The 5,961-nt window shown below is 42.1% G+C and overlaps 1 pseudogene across 1 annotated transcript; it reads right to left on the reverse strand.

The window, feature by feature from the left end:
• Positions 1-3,259: 3,259 nt before the first annotated feature.
• On the reverse strand, positions 3,260-4,858 carry LOC108529002 (lysine-rich nucleolar protein 1 pseudogene; annotated as a pseudogene). The gene has a single exon (XR_001885368.1). The product of XR_001885368.1 is annotated as a lysine-rich nucleolar protein 1 pseudogene (transcript).
• Between the last annotated feature and the right edge of the window lie 1,103 nt (positions 4,859-5,961).

The raw sequence follows: 5,961 nt of genomic DNA on the forward strand, positions 1-5,961 counted from the left end.
CCATATTTACCAAATGACCTCTATTAATATCATTATTATATTAGCATACACCATGTCACTGCTAGGAGTGTTAGTCTATCAATCCCACCTAATATCATCCCTATTATGCCTAGAAGGCATAATACTATCAAAATATATCATAAATACTCTTATAACTTTAAATATGGATTTCACTCTAGCATCCATAATACCCATTATCCTCCTAGTATTTGCTGCCTGCAAAGCCGCAGTGGGCCTTGCCTTACAAGTTTCAATCTCCAGTGCATATGGCCTAGATTGCATTCAAAATCTAAGTTTACTTCAATGCTAAAAATTATTATTCCAACAATTATACTGTTACCGATGATATGATTCTCTAAAAATTCTATAATCTGAATCAACATGGTTATCCACAACCTACTCATCAGCCTCATCAGCCTACTCTTTTTTAACCAATTCGGCAATACTCATCCAACTTCTCATTAATCTTTTCTGACCTGCTGACATCACCCCTTCTAATCTTAACAGCCTGACTACTGCCTCTTATAATTCTAGCAAGCCATTATCACCTGTCCAATGAATCACCCCCATGAAAAAAGTTACATATTTCTATATTGATCTCCCTACAGACATTTTTAATCATGGCATTCACCGCCACAGAACTAATTATATTTTATATCCTCTTTGAAGCCACACTAGTTCCTACCCTAATTATCATCACTCACTGAGGCAACCAACCAGAACGCCTCAATGCAAGCTCATACTTCTTATTTTACACACTAGTAGGATCCCTTCCTTTACTTGTAACACTTGTTTATACTCAAAATACCTCAGGTTCGCTAAATATGCTAGTAGTAATAGTTACTATCCAAGAGCTATTAACCTCCCGATCCAATAATCTTATATGACTAGTATGTATCATGGCCTTCATAGTAAAAATTCCTCTATATGAACTTCACCTATGACTCCCCAAAGCCCATGTAGAAACCCCTATTGCCAACTCAATAGTACTTGCAGCAGTACTCCTAAAGCTAGGCAGGTGTGGTGTAATACGGCTTACTCTTATCCTCAACCCCGTAACAGAACATATAGCCTACCCTTTCCTCATGTTGTTCCTATGAGGAATAGTTATGACAATCTCTATTTGTCTATGACAAAAACCAATCTGAAATCACTTATTGCCTACTCCTCCATAAGCCACATAACACTTGTTATTATGGCTATCCTCATTCAGACCCCTTGAAGCTTTATAGATGCAATCACCCTTATAATTGCTCATGGACTCACTTCATCCTTACTCTTCTGCCTAGCAAATTCAAACTGCAAGCGAGTCCATAGCCGAACCATATTGCTTACCCGAGGTCTTCAAACACTGCTCCCACTAATAGCCTCTTGATGACTTCTGGCAAATCTTACCAGCCTTGCCTTACCCCCTACCATTAATCTAGTAGAAGAACTCTTTGTGACTATGGCCTTATTCTCCTGATCAAATATCACTGTTATGCTTAGAGGACTTAATATGCTAATTATAGCCCTTTACTCCCTGTATATGCTAATTACAACACGAGGGACACTTTCATATTATATTAACAGTATGAAACCTTCCTTTACATGAGAAAACACATTAATACTTATACATATTGTGCCTATCTTCCTATTATCCTTAAACCCTAAAATTAGTATGTGGTTTGCATGCTGTAGCTATAGTTTACCCAAAACATTAGATTGTGGATCTAACAATAGAAGCCTGCAACTTCTTACCTACCAAGAAAGTATGCAAGAATTGCTAACTCATGCCCTGATGTTTAACAATGTGGCTTTCTCAACTTTTAAAGGATTAGAGTTGTCCGTTGGTCTTAGGAACCAAAAACAGTAATGTAACTCCAAATAAAAGTAACAAACATGTATCTTCCATGGCTATAACAGCCCTAACCCCCTTAATCCTACCGATTACTGTTACCTTAGCCAACTCCTGCAAAATAGGCTCATACCCAAATTATGTAAAAACATCTATCGCACGTGCCTTCATCATTAGCCTCATCCCAACAACAATGTTTATATGCACAGACCAAGAAACCATTATCTCAAACTGATATTGAATGACGATCCAGACTCTCAAATTCTCACTAAGCTTCAAACTAGCCTACTTCTCCACAAAATTTATCCCAGTAGCACTACTCATTACCTGATCTATTGTAGAATTCTCAATATGATATATAAATTCAGACCCTAACATTCATCAATTTTTCAAGTACTTATTTTCTTCATCACTATATTAATTCTGGTTACTGCCAACAACCTCTTTTAGCTCTTTATTGGATGGGAAGGTGTAGGAATCATGTCTTTCTTACTAATTAGTAAGAATGACTAATTCTGATGGTATGGCAGAGCAGATGCTAATACAGCAGCCCTCCAAGCAGTCCTGTACAACCTCATCGGTGATACTGGCTTTATTTTAGCTACAGTATTGTTCATGTCCTCCGACACATGAGAATTTTAACAAATATTTATTCTAGACCTCACCCCCAACTCCTTCCATTAATTAGCCTTCTCTTAGCAGCAGCAGAAAAGTCAGCTCAATTCGGCCTCCATCCCTGACTTCCATCTGCCATAGAAGGCCCAGCCCCAGTCTCAGCCCTACTTCACTCCAGCACTATAGTTGCAGCAGGAGTTTTCCTGCTCGTCCGCTTCTACCCTTTAATAGAAACTAACCTATAAATCCAAACCTGTACATTACGTCTGGTAGCTATTACTACCTTATTCACAGTAATCTGTGCTCTAATGCAAAATGATATCCAAAAAATCATAACATTCTCCATCTCAAGCCATCTAGGCCTTATAATAGTCACAATTGGCATTAATCAGCCACACCTAGCATTCCTTCACATCTGCGCCCATGCCTTTGTTAAAGGTATATTATTATTATTATTATTATTATTATTATTATTATTATTTTAGTGGCTGGGTTACCCCAGGCAATTTTATTACAGTATCCCTGAACCTCACTTGCCTCATCTATAAGATGGGGCTAATAATAGCATCCATTTCATAATTATGAAGATTAAATACATTATGGAAAACACTAGTATTTGCCTAGCACCTGCTAAACACTCAACAAAGGTTAACTGTACATACCGATGTCTCAAACAGGGACGGAATGTTTAACACAGAAAACAGGAGGTTTTAGCCACTCACTCATTCTCCTGGCTCCTGAAATATGAGCTGCCCCACCCCAGTTCATCCAAGCCCATCAAGATAGTTGTCCTTGTCCTTAATCTCCACAGGTGTTCAATGTGAGCCAACTGTTAGATGGCTTTCATTTGCACAACTGAATAAACCATTTATGCCTAGTGTTCCATTACTGGAACGCTAAGCTTATGGGAGTTATTTATATCCTGCTGCTGGAGGTCATCACCAAGATCTGATTTTTCACAAAAAGAAATTTATAATCTCCAACATAAATGTAATAAAGCAATTGTGGCAGTTTTGGGGGGACAAAACTCTCGAGTTTAATCTTCCAGCTTGACTGACTTGGAAGCGTTCCTGTCAATGTAAAAGATCTTGTTGGGGGCAGTGGAGAAGCCAAGGCCGGCTCCGCGGCTGTACTTCCAGCTCATGGCCCGGTCGTAGTCCCGCTGCAGATTCTGCTGCAGGCTGTCAGCCGCCTTCTTGCTGAGGGCCATGTTGGGCCTTGCAGTCGTGCTGGGGGCGCGGTTGAACGGAGGGGACAGGTTTTTGAAGCCACCCATAAGTTTGAGAAATTTCAGTTTCTGGTCTTCGTTCTCAAAACCAGCAGTATCCCACTGGCCAAACTGGGTTCCCGTCCACTTCCTGGTTTCAGAAGCTTCCGTTTTGCCTGACTCACGATCAATCTCTTCTCGCAAGGCCTTTCGCCTCACCTGGTCTATGTGCGCCTCGTCCATGTTGCCTTTCTTTCCCAACACCACCTCTAAGTACGTGTCTGTTTCCTTCTTCCAAGGGTCTCCTGCTACCCCACTCTCTTTCCTCTTCTTCTTCTTCCTTTTGAGAGCTGGCTCCTCGATGACTGGCTGCTCTACCTTCTTCTTGGACTTCATATTTTTCTTTGCGGAGGCCTTAGGGTCATCACTTATGGGGATGTATTCCGGGGCCTCAACTTTGACTGGCTTCTTTTTTCTTCCTTTCCTAGGGCGGCTCTCCATGGACTGGGAGGGCTTGGAGTGGCCTGGGAGGGTGTCTTCCTCCTGGTGGATTTTTTTTTTTCTTCTTCACCTTCCCGTTGTGTTCTCTGGGGCTCTTCCGCTTCCATTTCTGCCCCAAGGCTGCCTGTCCCTCATCCTTCTTTCCCACTGAGCAAGTGTCCGCAACATCCCTGGCCTCCCTGGCCTCGCAGAACCAACGGTCCTGGACTGAGAAGGCTGTGGGATCCCGGGCCCCCTTTTTCTCCTTCTTGCGTTTTTTGAGCTTCTTGCCAACTCTGGTTTCCTCCTCGCTCTGTCTAGGGTCTGGGGAGGTTTTCACCCCAGAGGCATGGGACATGGCCAGAGGTGACTTCTTTTTCTTCTCCCCACTGAGGAACTCCAAGTGGCCAAGCACCTGCTTCCTGGGGCTGGGTGACTTCTCTGTCCGTCTGGCATGCAGCATTGTCTCAGGTTCTACATGCCCCTCGCAAAGGGTGCTGAGACCCGTCTTTTCATCTTCTTTTCTTCACTAGATGCATCTCAGGTGCCTGCCCATGGACCACACTCTTAGAGGGGGACGTGGCTCTTATAGAAGAAACATCAGCAAAGTAATCATCATTGTTTACAATGGAGTATCGAGTCTCTGGTTCTTTGACCACTTTCTTCTTCTTTTCCTTCTCTGGGAGCCCAGGGTCTTCTTTGTGTGTCTTAGTGATCATTCCGGTGGGCGAAATTTCCCCGCCTCCACGTGAGAGCCCATTCCGCCGCGACCTAAAGGTATATTATTTATATGTTCAGGGTTCATCATCCATAGCCTCAATGATGAGCAAGACATCTGAAAAATAGGAGGGCTATTCAAGACTTTACCCCTTACTTCCTCCTCCTTTATTATTGGCAGCCTTGCGCTTACAGGCACGCCTTTCCTCACAGGCTTTTACGCTAAGACCTCATCATTGAAACCTCAAACACATTCATACACCAATGCCTGAGCCCTTTATATTACTCTTAGTGCCAGTTCCTTGACAGCTGTTCATAATACCCATATTATTTTCGCTCTTATAGGACAACCTTGCTTCACAACTGTGGCTGCTATTAATGAAAATAACCCCTTCCTAATTAACTCAATTAAGCACCTAACAATCGGCAGCATATTCACCGGATCCCTCATCACCAACAGTGTTATTCCTGCTTCATCCGCCAAACAACCATACCACTCCACCTGAAGCTCACAGCTCCAGGTGTGACCCTCTTAGGCTTCTCACTAGCAATGGAGCTTAATCTCATAACTAATAGCCTTAAACCAAAATACCCATTACAGACATTCAACTTCTCCAACATACTAGGATTTTATTCAGCCACAATTCACCATACAACCCGCCACTCAGGCGTATCCACAAGCCAAAATCGGGCTTCACTTCTACTAGACCTAATTTGACTAGAAAAGTCTGTACCGAAGACCATTACACAACCCAAATTTCAGCCTCCATTACTATATCTACTCAGAACGGCTTAAACTCTATTTTCTTTTTTTATCCCATCCCTTCTAACCCTACTCCTAATTATCTAATCTATCATCCCGAGTAATTTGAATCACAACATAATACTAGCAAATAATGATCTACCAGCAACTACCATTAATCAGCACTCATAACTGCACAAGGCAACCACATATACGAATCTTCACGCAACAACCCTGCCCCTCACCCTCAAAATCATCCAACCCTTTGTGCTATTAAAATCAATCATAATCCTCACTCTATCTTGCTCAACTATTCCCAGAACCAGCATCAACTCCATTATTAGTTCTCATAATAAGGCTCCT

This window comes from Rhinopithecus bieti, unplaced genomic scaffold, assembly GCF_001698545.2.
Source record: "Rhinopithecus bieti isolate Rb0 unplaced genomic scaffold, ASM169854v2 scaffold_3878, whole genome shotgun sequence".
NCBI classification, from domain to species: domain Eukaryota; kingdom Metazoa; phylum Chordata; class Mammalia; order Primates; family Cercopithecidae; genus Rhinopithecus; species Rhinopithecus bieti.